We start from the raw sequence: 20486 nt of genomic DNA on the forward strand, positions 1-20486 counted from the left end.
AACCGATACTCAGTTAAATATTGATGGATTTTGAGACACAGGCACCATTCAAACTACTGAAACCAAGTTGGCGGGACTAGTTCTATGGAGAAAAGCAATGAAGAATCGCTCCTCAACGTCAAATGACACATCTACCCACTTACGTCTACCTTGCTGGGAAGGGTGAGGCGATGCCCATTATCGGAATAGTGAATGAATAATTTATTCCTACAGCCAAATTGTGAGAGTCTGCCCCCCGAGTGGTCTTTCCGCTTAATGGCCACCTGGCAGTGCAATTGATTAGGGCACCAATGATTCACCCCAAACTGGTATGCTGCTTACCCCCACCCAGGGCACCCTGTCCGGTAAACACCAAGGCAGACGTACCGTAATGCCAACTGAAGGCAGAGTAAAACACAATTTCTGACCTAGGGCTGCTCGCGGCGACACATACTTCGTGACGCCCAGTATTGCGCAAAAGTAGATTCGGCATACGCGCGCGCTACATATCGCAAGGCAGTTCTAAGGAACACCTGACAATTGTGCCACTATAAGCCAGGACTCCTGTCCGGTGGCCACTTCCTTATGCACCACACCTTGCTCCTGCCATGCTGCCAATCAATAGTAACACCACAACTGCGGACCCGAGTACTCGTGCAAATGTGAAAATTCAGCCTATTTCAAGCCCTCAAAACTAAAAGGATGGCTTGGGCAACTGGCACAGTGGTTTTAATGCCAATTGCATTAATCCATGCCTTCGGGGTCATCTCTACAATAGACAGACAGTGCCAACTCGTGGCAGACTGTCCCAAGCGCCAGTGAGCAATTAAGTCACGGGCAGCGCACCAGCACCCACTTAGTCAAATTACACAGTAAACTTTGTGCTGTAATTTAGCCTAGTGGCCGCTGTGTAGTTTGCCGCTATGTGGTGGCCGCTATGTCATTGCATCCCTGTAATCAATACAATATGGGCACTCCACCTACAAGTTCATCTTATGGCTTAGTCAATGCTTCTATTGGCATCAGATAAGTAAGCCACAAATATGGATCATTTGCGTAGCCACCAAGAGCTAGCCACCCACATCCATAGCTGCCAAGGTTTCAGTTTGCTATGTGTGAGCTTTCCATCATATCAGTGCAACTATGAGGGACATTTTGAGGACCTATGACTTTTTTTTTGGTTTGGGTAAGACCGAGTGTAACTCAGTGTACTACGGGGGCCATATCAACTGTTGGGCAACACATCCCTTGCCTCTGAGGGATGAGTCGTTAACCAACACTAAGCCAAGGGACTCGTGCAAAGTGTATACACTATTAGCCAACGTCCCCTCTTCACTGAGGCCGCCTAGACAAAGAATGGATAACACACACCATTCCCATGGTCCTCCTGCTAGTACAAAGTAACGGCTCGACGCAGTGCAACCATGAAGCCAAGTAGCTACTTCTCAATCCTCCTGCTTACTGCTTTGTTTAGTACAGTGTTGTCTGGGTGTGCCTGTGCAGCAGGGCAAGATGCCCAACAATTCACTGTGAATGTGGTACCTAAGTAGGGGTCATGAATGAATCCATCAAATATTTCCCACGGCATCTACGTTCCACAAAAGCACCACTCCGACGCAAACTGACGCCTCCCAGGTCCAAGGGCATCACTGATGTAAAGTGAGAGAAAAGGGGGACCCCTGCCAGTGCCATATGCCGGTCCCCTTACTCAAGGCCTGTGCCCCTGCCTGCTGGCCAGGCCAGACAGGTCGCTGCCCATGCTTGCGCATTGATCTCAAACAACCACTCCGCACCAGTGAAATAGTTATGTGACAGAAAATCCCATCCCACGGATGGGACAGCAACCCACTCGATCGATAAGGTGAACAAACAACCCCAATCCATGACAAGTCACGTGAGCAACCGTGCCACCAAGGTGCGCCAAAACCCTTTGGTGCTACCGCCAAACAAATTCGATTCCAAGTCGGCAATGTTCTCCCCCTTGTGAAAAGGTTGCCTCCACCAAGGGGGCCCAGCAAGGCTGTGTCCTATGCCCTAAAGTACGAGGCCAGTTACAGGCAGCCTCTCTAATCTTGTAGTTTCCTGCAGCGCAGAAAACCATGGCAATGGAGTGGCAGATATTAATTAGGATGCATAGTGCTGTGCTCTACCTAGTGAGGAGGCAGCTTTATCGTCAGCATGCACCGCGTCGCCTCAGGGAAGATAGTGCACGAAGCAAACCCCCCAGGGGCCCTGCCGGCCACATGATGACGCGCCCACAACCCAGCTCCTATTTTCAGTCTCCAAAGCGCCAGTGGCACCGTGGCTGCAGGAGACACTCGGGTGGAGATCAATCAGCAGCCTCTGCTCGCGCAGGGATATGCTGCCCAGTGAGGAGTTGGCTAACTTCAACGTATGTGCTGTTTGGGACGTTGGGCTGCGGTCCCACTCCAACCGGGTCACTTGTTAGTTTGTACACAGCAAAGCCCTAGCCTCTGTCCTGCAGCCTGAATTAACACCCTAAAGTATCCCGCGGGTCGTGCCGCCGTCACAGAGAAGTGGACCTTTGCCGTGACTGGCCTGGGGAAACCTGCCTCTGACCATACGTGCGCTCCGATGTTCTGATCCTACCGGCACCCGAAGCTTGCACAATTTGCCCAGCATTCCCAGGGGAAGGGCATGGCGCACACCAAATATGCCCGCCCCTTCACCTCAATTGGCCCGCGGTTGCTTTGCGGAATCCGCCACCCTTGCCTTGCCAACAGCAACCCCCCCCCCTGGTTCCTATCGTGCGATTTGAAACAGCAAGACCTTTTTTTTTTGCATAGTTATATAGCGCGAACTCAAACCGAAGGTATTGGAGCGAAAACAAACAGGACTGTACAAGCCCTGCATATTTATATAGCGTTATCTCGACCCGAGGTATTGGAGCGCATAACCTGAGCACCGTATTTACATTACACAATCTGGCACGGGGGGATTAAGTGATTTGCCCAGAGTCACAGGATGTGTACGCGACCTTGAGGCTCGAACCCAGTTTCCCGCACCGAAGTCGGCAGATTAAGCCGACGGACCACATCCAAGGCGTGCAGCCTGGCCCATCTCCGTAGCGCCGGGGGCCGTGAGCCAGGTGCTCGCCGTAAGTCAATATTTAGCCGCGCTGCCTGCTCAGCTGTCCGGCGCCCGCGGCCACCCAAGCCCTGCACATAAAAAACGGGCGGACTCGACCCAGAAGCCCTGGAGCGCCAGCGTGAGCACCGATGCCCCTTAAAGGAGAAATTTCCCGAGATTATGAATCTCACGGACAACAGACATTTCGGAGCTGGTGGTGGGACTCGAAACCTTGCATTACAGGGGACTGTTGCACCAAGACACTCGATGCTGGATCCGAGCTACAGCGTCTGGTAGGAATCCTCCCCTCACCCGCCGCCCTACAGATATACTAAGGCCCCCACCGCGGCAACAAACCGGCCCGCGACCCCGTGAAATGCGCACCGCACTCCGCACACCTCTCCGGCCGACCGCACCCCAAGCCTGTCCCACCCTAATACAGTCCGCCAGGCCAAAAGCCCACCTGGGGTCACGTGCGAGGCTCGCGCCACCCCCGCCCATGGCAGTCCATACCACAGGGCCCCGTACAACTTGGTGCTGCCCGGGGCCGGGCGGGGGAAGGGTAGCAAGCAGGACTCACCATTCTCCGGGGGCAACGACGAAACGACGACGAGCGACCCTCCGGTATGCGAGGAGGGATGCGGCGTGCGAGGCGAACAGAGGTCGCTGGCATGGTGGGGGAGGGCTATATAACCTCCCCCCACGCCCAGAGGAGCCCCGGAAGTGACGCCCATCGCGTCACTTCCAGGCAGGAAAGAGGAGGGGGACACCGGCCGGAGTCCCTGCCCCCCAGGAGGGGGAGGCGGGGAGGGGTTACCGGTGCCCAGGCGACACTAGGGCGCCGACCGCTCTAGTGGCCTCCTGCGGGGGCAGCGGTCAGCGGAATTTACGCGAGTTTGAGCTTTTGGCATTGTAAATGACAATGCCTTCTATTTATGTTTTGGGTTTTAAAATATAAATAAAAGGCATTGTCATTTACAATGTCAATGGCTCAAAATAATGTCATTGCGAGACCTATTGCATTGTAAATGCTTGTTAATGAGGCCTCTCTGTCTTTGGTTACTTTAATGATCGGCCAGGGTTCACTAAGGCAGTTCAAAACACATTTTATCTACACTTTTATCTACTGTGTAAAATACACACTGGATAGGGGGATACAGAAGCTTAGGAGATGTTTTTTCTGTTTTTTGAACCGGCAGTGACATTCATATGCTGGTCCTGCCGGTTTGAAACCCGCCAGGCGGCCTCATCCCTGCAGCAGGGCAGGCCTGCTGCACTAGCTCTGCCAGGGTCACTTCTGCGTCAAGAGCTCTTATCTCGGCATGCAGCCGGTTCGTTTAAATAGTAAAATGAAGATGTTGTATTTGTACTTCCACATTTAAAGCAGAAAATTATGTTTTTTAATGCTTGTACAATAAATGGGTATTAAGCCATTTTTATCTAGCAGTCGCTCGTGGAAAAAAGAAAAAACAATAGTAATGGATAGGGGAGAAAAAGGGAACTAAACTAAAACTACAAGTCCCAGAATGCCCCGTGACATACGCCTAATAGGAAGAGTGCTTGTTACTTGAATGGACTCCTGAGGCAACCGTAGAATGTGCTAATGGTACCCATATCCAAGATGTAGCCCGTTCTCGGAAGACAACGGGTGCCATTATCCAAGATGCCACCCGTCCTTGTAGACGATAACGGTGCCCTTATCCAAGATGGCACCCGTACTTTCAGACGATAACTGTGCCCTTATCCAAGATGTCGCCTGTTCTCGGAAGACAACGGTGACCTTATCCAAGATGGCGGACGTCCTCGCTCGGAAGACAACGGTTAGCGTCTGACATCCTGACGCAAGATGGCGCCCATCCTCACCCAAGATGGCCGCCGCCGGCCAGTGTTCGGGCCGCTGTGAGAGAAACAAAGACCCCCGAGGCCGAGGGCAGCGGCGGAGCCGGAGGGGCCGGGGCGGAGTGCAGGTGAGCGCGCGCGTGGCAGGACCCAGGTGGAGGAGGACAGTGAGGGGGGGGAGAGGTGCAGGACAGTTTTTTTTAGTTGCATATTTATATAGCGCGAGCTCGACCCGAACGTATCCGAGCGCTTTACACGAGCACCGTATTTACATTACACACACGTAGATGGGGAGAGTTAGTGATTTGCCCTGAATCACAGGATGTGGACGCGACCCCGAGGCTCGAACCCTGGTTTCCAGCACCAACGCCGGCAGTCTAGCCTACGGACAATGACAGAGGGGGAGAGGTGCAGGACAGTGGGGGAGGAGGTACAGGACAGTGGGGGAGGAGGTACAGGACAGTGGGGGGAGAAGGGTGCAGTACAGTGAGGGGGAGAGGGGTGCAGGACAGGGACAGTGAGGGGGAGAGGGGTGCAGGACAGTGGGGAAGGGGGAGGTGGACAGTGGGGGGGGAGAGGTACAGGACAGTGGGGGGGGAGAGGTACGGGACAGTGGGGGCAGAGGTGCAGGACAGTGAGGGAGAGAGGGGTGCAGGACAGTGGGGGAGGGGGAGAGGGGCAGGACAGTGAGGGGTAGAGGGGTGCAGGACAGTGAGGTGGAGAGGGGTGCAGGACAGAGGGGAATGAGGAGGTGGACAGTGGGGGGGAGAGGTGCAGGACAGTGAGGGGGAGAGGTGCAGGACAGTGAGGGGGAGAGGGGTGCAGGACAGTGGGGAAGGGGGAGGTGGACAGTGGGGGGGGGAGAGGTACAGGACAGTGGGGGGGAGAGGTACAGGACAGTGAGGGGGAGAGGGGTGCAGGACAGTGGGGGAGGTGGACAGTGGGGAGGAGGTGCAGTACAGTGGGGGTCATAGGGGGAGAGGTGCAGGACCGTGGAGGGAGAGGTGGAGGACAGTGGGGGGAGGGGGAGTTCGCCACTGGGGGAAGAGGTGGAGGACAGTGGGGGGAGGGGGAGTTCGCCACTGGGGGAAGAGGTGGAGGACAGTGGGGGGAGGGGGAGTTCGCCACTGGGGGAAGAGGTGGAGGACAGTGGGGGGAGGGGGAGTTCGCCACTGAGGGAAGAGGTGGAGGACAGTGGGGGGAGGGGGAGTTCGCCACTGGGGGAAGAGGTGGAGGACAGTGGGAGGGGGGAGCTCGACGGTGGGGGAAGGGGAGCAGGACAGTGGGGGGGAGCTCGACAGTGGGGGAAAAGGGGCTGGACAGTGGGGGGGGAAGAGGGGCTGGACAGTGGGGGGGGGAGGGGAAGATCTCTTTGGTTGTGGCTCGGTCCTGCTGTCAGTCAGGCCCCCAGTGCTGTTGTTTAAGGGCAGGGACACTCCCGGAGTACCTGCGTGCCATATAAATAACCTTCATTCATTCATTAATTTATTTGCTTGACATGTCCAGTTTCACTGCTTTTATTAGGGGTGGCTGGAGTTGCACTATGTGGAATTCTGTGGAGTTGCATAAAAACTCTTTGGAGCTCCCCCCGCACTGAGGCAGCTTGTACTGCGCACATGGCGCCCTCGCACTCGGGCCTGCTGCTCGGTGGAGGGCCATTAACTCACTGAAGCAGCAGCTCAGATTGCAGTGAGTTCGCATGCGCGGGCGTCTGTAACCGTGCATGTTCTCAGGGCCGGCACAAGTGTCTAATGCGTTCTATAGTGCACCCCCCGTCGCCAAAGTCTGTGAACGGCACAGGCCTCGCACTGCTCCACCTCCTGTCTCAACTCTAACCCCTCCTGTCCTGTCAGCTACTTAGGACGCAGCAGTTAAGCATCACATGAAGCGCTGCCCCGACGGTTGCCCTACCACCTCCTTATCTGAATCATCCGACGGCCAGCCTGACGGTGCACTCCATGCTGCGGGAGGGGGGCACCGGTCCCTACAACAGTCCAAAGGGTGCCCCTGCCAGCCCTTCTGCACTCAGGCTGCCCCTGAAAGTGAAACCCCAGCTTGGATAACTGCAGCCTAGGGGACTGCCTGGGTGTACTGGAGCGGTGGGTGGGGGCTGACAAGCCAAAGTGTCTCAAAGCCTGGGAGTGCCCCCTGCTCAGACCCTACTCAATGCCCGGACTTCAGAGGGTGAGGGTTTCAGGGGCTCTAGGGCATTCAGAGACATTTGGTTTCGGCTCTGAGCTCTACTTTGTCCCCGGGTGTGAGAAAGGGGCTCTGTATATACTGTTCCCAAATAGGTACAGTGTGTACAGAGTCCACAGTCCCCAGCGGTTTGGCAGAGGTTAAAGTTAGATATAACCTTACTCTCTAAAGGGGTAGCTTAGTCGAGCAGTAAGGCAGTATCAGAGGACAGTGCAAAGCATTTGTTGTACACACTCAGTCAGCAAATGGTCTCTCACACTCGAGAACTGAACTTTTATTTTAGAATCAACAATGGGTATCAAAATATACTTTCTCAAACTGAGATGCTTTAGTTAAATACTTATGCAATATGCAATTGACTTTTGTAGGCAATAGCTACAGGTTGTTGCAATAGGCAACACAATTTCAAACACAATAATGCACCAAGCTCAATGTGAATTTTAAGTTATTTGCAATAGATTACTTTCAGGATTACTTTTCTAATTCCAGGACTGGATCCTAGATTCAGTCCTGGGACAGGTCTTGGAAACAAGTGAGTAAATTTGTTTTAGTTACTGTTGTGATTTTTAGGCAATAATTTGCTATTTTAAAAGTTGACAGAATAAATTTCATAGAAAAACAGTCAATGATTCCCTATGGGAGAAAATTCAAGTTACGGGTAAAGTATGTTCTCGTTACTTTTGTAATCCAGGGCTGGGCTCCTAGGCTTAGTACTGGGACCTCTATCTAAAACGGGAAAGTAATTACGTTTTCATAGTTGGTACGATTTTTAAAGAATATTTGTAGTTTGCAAAAATCGGCACTTAGAAGACATTTCACAGAAAAACAGTCAATGATTTCCTATGGAAGAAAATTGGGTTAGTGGTAAGTATGGTTGTGAATACTTTTCAGGGTCAGTGCTGGGCACCAAGATCCAGCACTGGGATCTCTCCTAATAGCAGGTGAGTATTTCTGTTTTCGTTACTCGGGTGATTTTAGGTGAATATCTTAAGTTTTAGAAACTCCACACTTAGAAGAAATTTCAGAAGAAACCAGTCAATGATTTCCTATGGAAGAAAATTGGGTTATCGGCTTTTGGGTAAGTACTCGACTGGCAGAGTTAAGGTTCTGGGCACAGACTCGGGGGGTGGGGGGGGTCTCCCTGGGTCAGGTTGGTACAGTTGTTACACCCTCAGCGGCACTGGGTTGGCCGGGTGCAGAGTGAGTTAGGCCCAATGTTATCCTATGGGAGGCAGGGGGGCCTTGATTGGTGGCTGCTGACTAGCAGGTCACGCGGCTGTGGGAGCTGGGCTCCTGGTCACTTGCTGAGGGCAAATGGGGAAGTAGATAGGAGTAGAAGTGACACTGCCAGGACCACTCGGGCGGCTGGGTGCAGGGTGCTTTTGAGCCTTCGGGCACTCAATGGATTTCAATGGGAAAGCTCCAGGACGAACAAAGGCTGCAAGTTCGGGGACAAAGATTCTTCAGGTGCCACCACCACTTCGAGAGGTAAGTTGGGTAGTTGGAGGATAGGTAGGTACCCAGGAGTCGAGCACAGGGGGCCGCCGGGTGCAGAGGTGCCTTTTAGTGTCGGGAAATCTTACTCTCTGTTGATCGCGGTTGGGGGGTCCCTGGTTCTGAGGCTGCAGGCGTCATCAGGAGCATTGAGGTGAGTCCTTGGGTGCCGGACTCGGGGTCACAGTCGCCGGGGGGACGTCCTCGGGGTCTTTGTCCACTCCGGCACAGGCCAGGCTTGGCGGGTGCAGAGTGTGCAGGGCTCGCGGTTCCGGGCTGATGTCAGGGGTTAGAAACTTGCTTTGAGCAGAGCCACTGCTCTTGGGAGCCCCAGATGCTCAGAGTCACAAGGTAGCCAGGTCCTCCGGGGTTTGTGAGGTTGCTGGCAACAAGAGGTGCCGGGATTTAGCAGGTTGCAGGTTCGAGGGTCGACGGGCCGGTAGGGCTGTGGCCAAAGCAGTTAGTGTCTTCCTCTTCTTAACAGCTGCACGGCAGGTCTTCTTTCTTCTTGCTCTTCTTTGCTTTTTTGGAATCTGAAGAAGGAAGGTTCAGGGTGCCTCCAAATACTAGATTTAGGGGCGTTACAGGTAGGTAAAGGGCAGGGACCAATGGGTCCCTGCCCTGGGGTGGGTACACCCCCTCTCCTGTGGGAGGGGGCAGTAGCATAGTCCTGATTGGGCAAGGTTTCCCATCTTCAAGATGGCGAGCGCCCTGAAATGTGCTTCACTTCGCCTCCCCCACCTGAGGGGTGGGGTTGGCAGGCTGGCACATCCCCTGGCCTTACTTGGGGCTTCCGGCCAGTCTTCCTGCCAGAGTGGAGTTCAGAACCGGTGGGGGCCAGTTTGCTGGGTACAGCAAGTGGCCTGGAGAAGCTCACAAAGGCGGCATGCCTTTGAAGCTTCCCCCTGCCCATCCTGGCGGAGGAGACCTAGCACCTCGCCCAGGATGTGCATTGTTGCAGGCCCAGGAGAGCGGGGGCTCTCCACCCAGGGGTCCAGCAACATGTCTGCTGTGTGGCAGGCTAGGCAGCTTCCCAGACTAGATGTGGATTGTAGGTTAGGTTTCAGGGGGCATCTCTAAGATGCCCTCAGTAGTGCTTTGTACATTAAATCCTACACTGGCATCAGTGCGGGTTTAATGTGCTGAGAAGTTTGATACCAAACTTCTCAGTCTTCAGTGTTGCCATTATGGTGCTGTGGAGCTAGTGTTTGATGAGCTCTCAGCACCATGTACTCTTAAATTGCAGCACTGTACTTACAGTGCCCAGGAATGGACCTGGGTACTGTAGGGGCACAGGGCTCATGCTCCTGTGCCCACACTACTGGTATAGGGCACCCAGCTAGAAGGGTGGCTGATGTATTCCAGGGCAGTGTAGGTTGTGGGCATGACACACAGGGATGTGTGGGCATGGCACACAGGGATGTGTGCCATGTTGACTCTGTTTTGTCTTGTACCCGGACACTCAGGCGTCAAAGGCAGTGTGTTTGTGTTAGGGTACAGGGCCTCTAAGGGTGGCCCAATAAGTGCTGCAGCCCTTAGAGGCCTTACCTGGTCACAAGGCCCTGGGTACCTAGAGTACTATTTACCAGGTGCTGACATGTGGCCTGGGTTTGCCAATTTGGGGTTTTAGGTTTTAGTCAAGGAACATAGGCCCTGGGCACCTGATTGGCAGGAGTCCGGGGCACACTCCGAGTACATTCAGCAATTCAGCAAAAAGTGGGGGCATACCATGCAAGAAAGATGGCACTTTCTCACACCGGGGTCTGCTGATACGTTTGGGACAGTAGGAGGCCCCAGTGGTGAGGGTGTGGCCTGAGCTGGTGAATTGATTGTGGAGCGAGGGAGGTACGTACTATTGGATAAATATGCAGGTCAGGATTCATTCTGGCACGATGCTGGTGTCACACAAGTGAAACCTCAACAGGAAGCACTTACAGAAGTAAAAAAAGCAGATGCCAGAGTTGCCTGGGGTGGGCTGGCCTGGAAAACTCAGCTACGCTATGTGGGAGGCGGAGTAGTTTGCTGAACTCTGCGCTTCGAGCGGGGTAAACTTTGCAAGCTCTGCCAGCTTAGCGCAATTCACCGCCCACACCCAGCTTTCATATTCTAGCACTTCCTCACCTTTAATAACTAGTAGGCTTTAGGTAGATCCAAATGCTTATTTATTTGTGTTGGTACATTCAACGACCCACGCGCAGTCTGAGATATTAATCAGCTTTCCATTTGGTGAGCATTCAGTTGCCGTCCTGTTTGCACCGCACTATAGTGGGTGGCACAATGGGTCTTGCAAAACTATAGTGACCTTTAACTTGCAGGCCTGGGTACACCTGGTACCATATTCATTAGACTTGTATGCAAGTTACATATGCCAATTAGGGGTAAGCACATTTTAACATGTTGAAAGGAGGAACACTGGCGCCCTATTGGTTAGTCAGAATTGAAACCGTGTGATGACCTTTGACTGCCTTTTGTTTCAATTGACTTTTGGTGTTTTACTTTATCCTAGCTTGAATGTACGGCATCATTGTTTCCTGCATGTTCACGTTTCCTTGAAGATTTCTTTCGCATCTCTTTGTAGTTTTAGAGTTGGAGCTTTCACAGAGTAGAACAGCCATGCCAGGAAGTAAGTGTGTGTGTGTGTGTGTAAATATGAATGTACTTTTTGGTCTCAGAGTGCAATGTTATATACAGTTGTGCTCAAATGTACATTATGATGTACATTGGGAAGTATTATGAAGTTCTTACTATTGGCTTTAACATGCCCTCGTGTCCTCTTGAATCCTGTCAGCTAGCCTGAGTTTTTGCGCACACAGGCAGGCTCCCAGATTACTCAAGTTGTTTAGGCTATTCACGTTCAAGGTTGTTTTAGGCTTTTGGAAGCTTCGCTGGGATATTGTGTTGGAAGTGTGCATTGTACCATTCAGAGCAGAGATTGTTGTTGCCAGAGAAATGTGTGGAGTGTACAGCTCTGTCTCCGAGTCAAAATACAGGGGCCTGGCCAGCGTCTGTCTTGACCTTGACACACACCAGTACGGTCAGTAGATAGGAGACGAGGTTTTTAGAACCTTTGCCTCAGGTTGAGTAAAGGTATTAAAGGCGGGGGATCTTGGCACCTAGATGGGAGCTCGCTTGTGGGGCAAACGTGTTGTCACAAGGGAACTTGGATCCTGACCAACAATCCTTCCTGGGCTGTCAAAGGGCTCCTCCAGCTTGAGTTGGCAAGGATGTCGAGTGAACGATCGGTGAGGTGTCTTGTTTTTGAGTATTGACCTTGTGATGTGTGAGTGAGTTTGTGTGCACATCCAAGCCTCCAGTGGTTATAATCATCTGATGTATTTAGTGTATATATCTTTCTGATTTCTTCCAGGACGTCCAGTATTATCTGCTTGTACTTCATTTCGTGTTATTATTCATGCATTTAACAGTTGCATTTGATTGGGCTCCACTTTCTCCTCTGGACTTACCTGGGATTGTCGCTGTCGCTGCTTTCCGCCGCTGCTTCCTGACGCCGGACACCCCCTGTCACTGGAAGCTCCGTCCCCCGCCGCCGCTTCCACCATCTGCGGCCGCGGAGTGGGGACGGGACTACATCCCCCAGAACTGTTAGCGGCAGGGGAGCCGCCCACGCAGTTTTCGCGCCAGGAGGCGCACAAAACACCACCGCGACCCCGGCAGAGCGGGCTCCACTTTCTCCTCTGGACTTACCTGGGATTGTCGCTGTCGCTGCTTTCCGCCGCTGCTTCCTGACGCCGGACACCCCCTGTCACTGGAAGCTCCGTCCCCCGCCGCCGCTTCCACCATCTGCGGCCGCGGAGTGGGGACGGGACTACATCCCCCAGAACTGTTAGCGGCAGGGGAGCCGCCCACGCAGTTTTCGCGCCAGGAGGAGCACAAAACACCACCGCGACCCCGGCAGAGCGGGCTCCACTTTCTCCTCTGGACTTACCTGGGATTGTCGCTGTCGCTGCTTTCCGCCGCTGCTTCCTGACGCCGGACACCCCCTGTCACTGGAAGCTCCGTCCCCCGCCGCCGCTTCCACCATCTGCGGCCGCGGAGTGGGGACGGGACTACATCCCCCAGAACTGTTAGCGGCAGGGGAGCCGCCCACGCAGTTTTCGCGCCAGGAGGCGCACAAAACACCACCGCGACCCCGGCAGAGCGGGCTCCACTTTCTCCTCTGGACTTACCAGGGATTGTCGCTGTCGCTGCTTTCCGCCGCTGCTTCCTGACGCCGGACACCCCCTGTCACTGGAAGCTCCGTCCCCCGCCGCCGCTTCCACCATCTGCGGCCGCGGAGTGGGGACGGGACTACATCCCCCAGAACTGTTAGCGGCAGGGGAGCCGCCCACGCAGTTTTCGCGCCAGGAGGCGCACAAAACACCACCGCGACCCCCGCGTCGCGGGACCGCGCGCGGGCAACGCCGGGCTAAGCCCGGGCAAAGGGCGGGCCGTCTGGGGCCGGAAGAGGCCGGGCTGGGCCATATCCCCTTCGCCCTGAGATTGTGAGTCACTACGGTGTTTTATGTTACTGATTTATAGTTGATTAGCACTAGACATAGGCATATGGATAAGCTAACTACCCATTGATGTACAAGACCCTCTATTTACGGACTAGAGACTACTAACTGTTTGGACTGCTATTCCCATCCACTGTTTACTAGTGGCAGAACTAACTCCTATATTGTATTTATCTGCTCTATGTGGTAAAATAAGGAAATTATGAAACGGGGAAGGAAAACAAATGCCAAAACCCCTGCAACACGGTCACATACTAAGTCTTTAGCTGCAGGTCCCCAGCCACTACCAACGTTGACTGCTATTGATAAGATGTTGCAGCAGACCATTGGGGTTGTGGCAAATGCTATCGAGAATACTGAGAGACGGCTCTCCATTACACCATCACTGTACATTCCAAGTCAGGAAAGAGACACTTCGGTCACTATGACTGAAGCGCTGGAGGCTAGCTCTTTTATGACATCATCTTATATAGATCTACCCTCCAGCCAGGTGCCAACAGAAAATTCTAAAGATCCCCAAGATAGATCTATTATATTGGCTTCTCCCCCCGTTATAAAGAAAAGGGTGGATACATGTAAGTCGTGTCCGAGGAATAAAAAAAAAAATAATATTATTGCCCCAACTAAATTAAACAAAAATATCCATACCAATCATGACCTGGTGACTCCATCTGAAAATCTACGTGATTCAGCGCCAGGAATACCGTGTTGGGTTGCTAATATGGTCACGGACCTACAAACTTCCTTGGAACGCACAATTCTCACCCAGCTTATGCCACTGGTATCAAAACTTGATAAATTGATTTCCATGTTAAACGCCAGAGGTGGGGGGAAAACTGAGGCAGCTAATCCCCAAAGATCGTTGGCCCCTTTGGCGATGGAAGCCCAGCCACATAAAGCCTCCTGTACTTTGGTACCTGGCACTATTAGTCAACCGGTACAGATTGTAAATACGGGAGTGACTTTGGACACCCAAAAACTTACACCCTCTCCACCCCAAGACACTTTTAGTGTTGGTTCCCAGCAAAGAAATAGCCAGCCCACAAAAACTCTGGCAAGTAAACCTGATAAAGTCCCGATTAAATCAAAGCAAGGCCAGTTGAGTAACAATTCTAGCATCCCCACGAAAGGTAATATGATACCCGAAACTAATGCCCAGCACTTACCCACAATAAACTTACCTCCCGAAGCGCAAACCTTTGCCGTGGCACTGGTGGGTGTTCCACCCTTAAGTGAGGGCAAAAGAGAAAACGAGGGTGAGCTAAAAAATAAGTGTATTCAGTGGCTCACAGTGAACAGGACCCTACCAAGAGACATTTCAGGAGAAATTTTGCTGGCTAGAAGAGTGGGCTGGATTGGGAGGAACCCAAAGACTGTAGCAGGAGATGTAGTAATCCTAAATTTCAGGGATCCCACTGCTGTACAATATGTAGTAGTGGCACTTATAGACAAAACACCCAAATATCTGCTCTACATCTCTCCTATTTCTATCCTATCCATAGCTGGGAACCACACTGTCCTAGAGCCAGGCTCTTCAATAGGGGGCATCACCTCCCATCCTGTAATTCAGAAAGTAGAGGAATATATAGAGAAGGTCTGTCCATCCGTACTCCTCTCTACCCGCTCCAGCCACATTGGAATAGATTCAGTGTACTGGAAGAGGTGGATTGACTTAGCTCAGGCGAAAAATTAGATCACCAACCCACCAGTAAAACCTCTAGCCGGACAAGGGCCACAGAGGAAGAAGTACCGCTAGCAGACTGTACAAACAGCTCACAAATTGAGCAGACGAGTGTGAGCAGGGAAACCAATATAAATAGCTTGGACACTGAGAATTCTGATGATCCGACACAAGGTTGTATAAAATTGGTCTCTTGGAATATAGCTGGCCTAAAAAAACAAGTTGGGTACCCCAGATTGGACTGCATTTATGACTAAATTCGATATCTGTCTAATGCAGGAGACATGGGCACTGGAGGATAGCAGTAGCCCGACTTTTGCTACCTACAATATCCTCGCAACATCATTAGGTAAAGGCCGCCCCTCTGGGGGATTATCGATATGGGTAGCCACACATCTGGGAACCCAGGCTGTACAAATACCAACAAACTCGCTGGATTTCCAATGTGTTTTATTACAACTACCAAATAACCCCCCAGTAGCACTAATTAATGTATATTCGAGGCCAATTAGAAACGGTAAAGAATCAACTACACTGAGTGAGCTGACATCATTTATCTCAGGGCTAGATCCTTGTATTTCTATAGTCCTTGGTGGGGACTTCAACTGCCAGTTTGAACCATTGGGAGGGGTGGATCAGGGTGAGCAGGATGAGGTAGATGCGCTATGGCACATTCCAGACCCTGATATTGCCCCAGTCAGAGCTTGGACACCTTTGGTATTACAAGTACAATCCTTCTGCCTTACGTCGTCTCTGCGGGCGTGTAATGGGAGAATGGACTCTGACCGCCCAGCAATAGGAACGTTTAACCGGACTGATAGGGTCTCCATCATTGACTATATAATGATAGAAGCTAAAAACTGGAGTAAGTTAAAGAGCTTCAAGGTTGAAAAAAGGCAGGATAGTGATCACAACGCCCTGATTTTAACTTTGAAGCCAGGGGCCTTCGGGCTAAAAAACCCTGACACTTCATTAAATGTGGCAATTCCTCCCCTTGTATTATCTAACAATCGCAGAAGGGTGAAATGGCCTCGGCTGGCAACGTCACCTTCACAACTCGCGAAAATTTATCAAACTGCGATACCTTTGATAACCCGGATGGCTGCCGAAATAGGGCCTATGCAGGCAGTGGAAACACACAAACAGTTAGTGATGGAATTGGGGGATGTTTTCTACCCGATAGCTCGAGCAAAGAAGTATGTGCCCAAAGCTTTCCCTTGGTTTAACACTAGGTGTAGGGAACAAAAAAAGAACCTTCTCGCAGCAATCAAATCAAAAAATAAACCCAACATACGAGATGCTAGACAAGCGTATAAGAAGGAACTGTCTAGGAGTAGGTTGGAATGGGAAGAAGAGAGGTGGGAAGCGCTGAGGGATGCCTTGGTGACAAAGGACGCTAAACTCTTTTGGGAGCTAGTAAATTCTTCTGTAGGAGGCAGCGGGGAATCTTTTCTGCCTAATATTGCTCCCTCAGTATGGGAAACGCACTTTGCCACATTGTATTCTTCCCCCTCGATCACCTTGGAGCCACAGAATAGGGCTATGATAATGCAATCAAATGACCAACTCTGTGTTTTATCGGATTTAGATCCTACACACGAGCATTGTCCACAGGAGCTGTCAGATCGTGGAAACCACTCTGACCACCTAAGAATTAGGAAGCGGATGACTTCTGAAAGCATTGAGGATATCTCAATCAAGGAAGTAGAATCCGCTATTGCCAGGCAGCCCTCTAATAAAGCCCCAGGGCTTGATAAAATGCCAGGTGATCTCTTTCGTTCACAACCTAAAATCTGGGGACCTTATCTAGTTGTATTATTTAATGCAGTTTTGGCAGGAGCTAATTTACCAGATACCTGGGCAGGGGCTGAAATTGTTCCTATTTATAAAAAAGGTTGCCCTTTAGTTCCCTCGAATTATAGGCCTATAAGTCTCTTGGATACTACACAGAAACTTATGGGCCGGATCATACTAGATAGAATACTCGGGTGGACAGAGGAGAACAAGATATTAAGTACCTATCAGGCAGGGTTTAGAGCAGGGATCTCGACCTTGGACCAGCTCTTTAGATTACAGGTCCTGTTTTGGAAGACCGTAATTTTGGGAGGGGGTAGCCTCTACCTGGTCTTCGTAGACTTACAGGCTGCTTTTGACCGCGTGCCCAGAGAAAGTCTATGGAAGGTCCTGGAGGATCTAAACCTCCCGCCTTACCTACTAGATGTTCTGAAGCATTTCCACAAAGATAACTTTGCCCAGGTACGCTGTGGGAAAAATGGAGAGCTTTCAGAACGTTTTCCAGTTACCAGAGGAGTACGCCAGGGCTGCGCCCTGGCCCCCACTCTCTTTAGCCTCTACATTAATGGTCTGGTGGGTGAGTTAGATAAGGTTAAGAATAGCGATGTTCCTCGGTTGGCATCTGGACGGGTGCCTGCATTAATGTTCGCAGACGACCCTCTACTGTTGTCTCGAACCTCTACAGGCATCCAGAGGGTATTGGATGGCTTTGTAATATTTTGCGCTTCGCGGGGGCTGGAGATCAATCTAGAAAAGACAAAGTTCATGATCTTTGGCCCCCCGAAGCGCACTCGCCCCTGCCCAGTCCTAAATGGCATCCCACTAGAAAGGGTTGGTACCTTTGTCTACCTGGGTGTTACCCTGACTGAAGATTTTGGCTGGGGCCCACAGGTGGTCAAATCTGCCCTGAGGCTCACGCAGATAGCGGGGGGCATAAATAAATTTCAAAGGAACACGCTATTTAAGCCAGTCTCCCCTGGTCTTGAAATATATAAAGCCCAAGCTAGACCTGCTGCAATGTACGGTGCAGAACTCTGGGGCTATACCCGTGTATTGGCCCTGTCTAAGGTCGAACATACATTTATTAGAAATTTGTTAGGGCTACCCCAGAGCACCCCGCTGATACCCCTGAGGCTAGATCTAGATCTAGAGCCTATCTCTGAACTCCTGGCGAGCAGACCCCTCCTGTACTGGAGAAGGTTGTGGACAGCACCAGAGCTCGGAGATTACAGAGCTGAGTTTCTAGCAATTTGGGATCAGCTGAAGAGTAGAAACATACCTTGGCTATCCCATATAAAGGCCACATTATATCAGATTGGTCTTCCTCAATTATGGGAGACTCCAGAGGAAGGCTGTATGGCGGTAAAAAGAACGGAGTTGCTAGATCTAGTTAGACAGCACAATCTGGACCAACTATACCGCCTGTCTTTTGGTATAGACCGCATAGCTTTGTCCCACATGTGGCGGTGGAAGACGGGGACGCCCATCCCACCCCACTTAGAGGTATACTAACGCATACTGTCCGGCACACGCCGCGCACTGAGATTAACACATTGGACATGACTATTGGGGCCTGGCAGGCGATTGGACGTAGAACGCAGAGACTACCGTTATATGCGCCGGCGTTGCCATTGGTGCACCACGCGGCCTTATCAGTTGCGCAGGAAGCTGGCCCTCTCACATCACTTAAAGAAGCGGGTATAACACATATGCAGGACCTTTATACACAGGGCCGTTATCTAGAGCAGAGGGACTTGGCATACATACAGAACCCCACACCCCTGTTTGTGTACACTTGCCACCGTCTCAGGCGGGCCATGAGAGATCACTACCCCCGTTTCCCCGCTGAACCCCCCACACTTAAAGCCCTGCAGCTGCTGCTGGTGATCCCGTCCAGGAAGAAGCTAATCACAAAATTATACAGAGCAGTACAGGAGGAGACGGTTCATGGCCCCGATGGTAGTTTAGCAAAATGGAATGCTGTGCTGGTCCCCCAGATATCAACTGAGGACTGGGAGCGAATTTGTCAGCTAACGGGCCGCCTCACCCCTAATGGTAACTTGCGTATAATCCACTTCAAGTACTTACATCAAATATACCATACCCCGTCCAGACTGCACAGAATGGGGTTGAGGGAGTCGGATCGTTGCAGACGGTGCAGGCAGGGGGCTGCGGACTTTCTGCATCTTGCGTGGGGCTGTGGGCCAGTGTATGAGTACTGGAGAGAGGTGCTACATCACATTCACAAAATGACTGGCGCTGAGCTTCCGTGCGAACCCGCGGTGTGTCTGCTGACCTCCGTGCCTCAGTTAAGGGGTTTGGTGGGCAGGTTTGTGAGGGTTGCCCTTCTGTTGGCCAAGCGGCGCACCCTGTTTACATGGGACAGTGCAGCTAAACCAAAGGTGTGTGGATGGTTGTCGGACATGGTATACTGTCGGGAAAACTTAGAACTGTATGCAGAGGAGCTGCCCGCCACCTCCAGACCCAAGGATATCTGGGAGCCGCTCAGACGCTTTCTTGCTGAGGCGGCACTGAATGAGGCTGATTGAATATTGTTTGATCTCCTTCTGTGCCCAGGTAAATTAACAAGGTGGTGGCTACTAGTTGGTCGGTACTGCGTGCCTGCCGCAGGACGTTTGCTGTATTTTAGCAGTGCACTTTGTGTTCTGTGATTAGCCCGGAACTGTAATGTTGTTACAATGTTTTATGTTTGTCTGTACGCCGATCACAGACGACGGCGAGATGTACCATGCTTTAAAATAATAAACAGATTTAAAAAAAAAAAAAAAAAAAAAAAGGTATTGCCGAATGCCGACCTTCCGTGCACTTCCATCCACCATATTTTCATGGTGGGTTTTATGCGTTAGATTAAAGCCTTCAACTAAAAAAAAAAAAAAAAAAAACTATACCGCCTGTCATCTATGGGTAGGCTGACTACGGAATTCCTGCAAGTAAAACTGACCCCTAGCAGGGAGGAGTTCCTAGATTTGATCCAGCCGCCCAGAGCAAAGAAATTATATATCCAATTAAGGTATGGTTGCCTCCCGATTGGGGAATTGACTTGCAAGTGGACGGGAAGAGATGCGGGGGTCTGCCCTGTCTGTAAAAAAACCAAAGAAGACCTTGCCCATGTTTTATTTTTCTGCACCGCTTATAATGAAATACGCAGAGCCTGGCTTGTGCCATTGTGCAGAAATTTGGGAATAAAGCATTGTGCACAAGCCTGCAGGATTTTACGCTATGACACTTCCCCCCCCAATTGTGTTCTCTGTTTCCCGTTTTTTATATGGTATGTGGAGAAGAAGGTCTGCCTCGATAATCTAATCAACTATTTACTTTTAATACAAATGGAATTTAATTGTTCATTGCTGCTACTTTGATAACTGTTGTTTAATAACTTTTTATCTAAAATATTGAATTATTTATGTATTTTATGTATATGTATATATTTTATCTGTGCTTTTATGGTCATTGACCGAAATAAAGCTATCAAAGTGAAGTGAAGCATTTGATTGCTTGCATATATATATATATATATTACCTACTGGCGGTCGCCAGTAGGTAGTTATAGTTAGGACCCTGTTTCCATAGGAAAACCGCAACATTCTATTTGGAATAACTTTGGCGCCTGTCGACGAATCCTCGCGAAATTTTCAAAACTAATGGGGCGCTACGCTCCGCTCCTACCCTGATAGTCTCGGGGGGATTCGTCAAGCGGGGCCTGAGAAAAAAGGGGGGTCCCAAAACGCGTTTTTCCCATGCATTTTTCCATAGGACCTTTAGACACAGCTACAGCCCGAACGGCTGAACAGAGTTACTTGAAATTTGGCAGAGAGGTAGTCTACAGGCCAAGGAAGTGCCTTTTGTCGGTCTGGTGTAAATCTGTTCAGTAG

General features: G+C 51.1%; 1 protein-coding gene across 2 annotated transcripts in view; it reads left to right on the forward strand.

Annotated features, from left to right (window-relative positions):
- The first annotated feature begins 4913 nt into the window (after positions 1 to 4913).
- Positions 4914 to 20486, forward strand: part of LOC146863589 (histone-lysine N-methyltransferase NSD2-like) — a 325818-nt gene continuing 310245 nt past the window's right edge. The window contains exon 1 of one of the 2 annotated variants that reach the window (XM_085627584.1): positions 4914 to 5036. The gene's annotated coding sequence lies outside the window, so the exon portion shown is untranslated. The remainder of the gene's footprint in view (positions 5037 to 20486) is intronic. The other variant, XM_085627580.1, reaches the window with a different exon arrangement.

Source organism: Triturus cristatus, chromosome 2_1 (assembly GCF_964204655.1).
Source record: "Triturus cristatus chromosome 2_1, aTriCri1.1, whole genome shotgun sequence".
Lineage (NCBI taxonomy): Eukaryota > Metazoa > Chordata > Amphibia > Caudata > Salamandridae > Triturus > Triturus cristatus.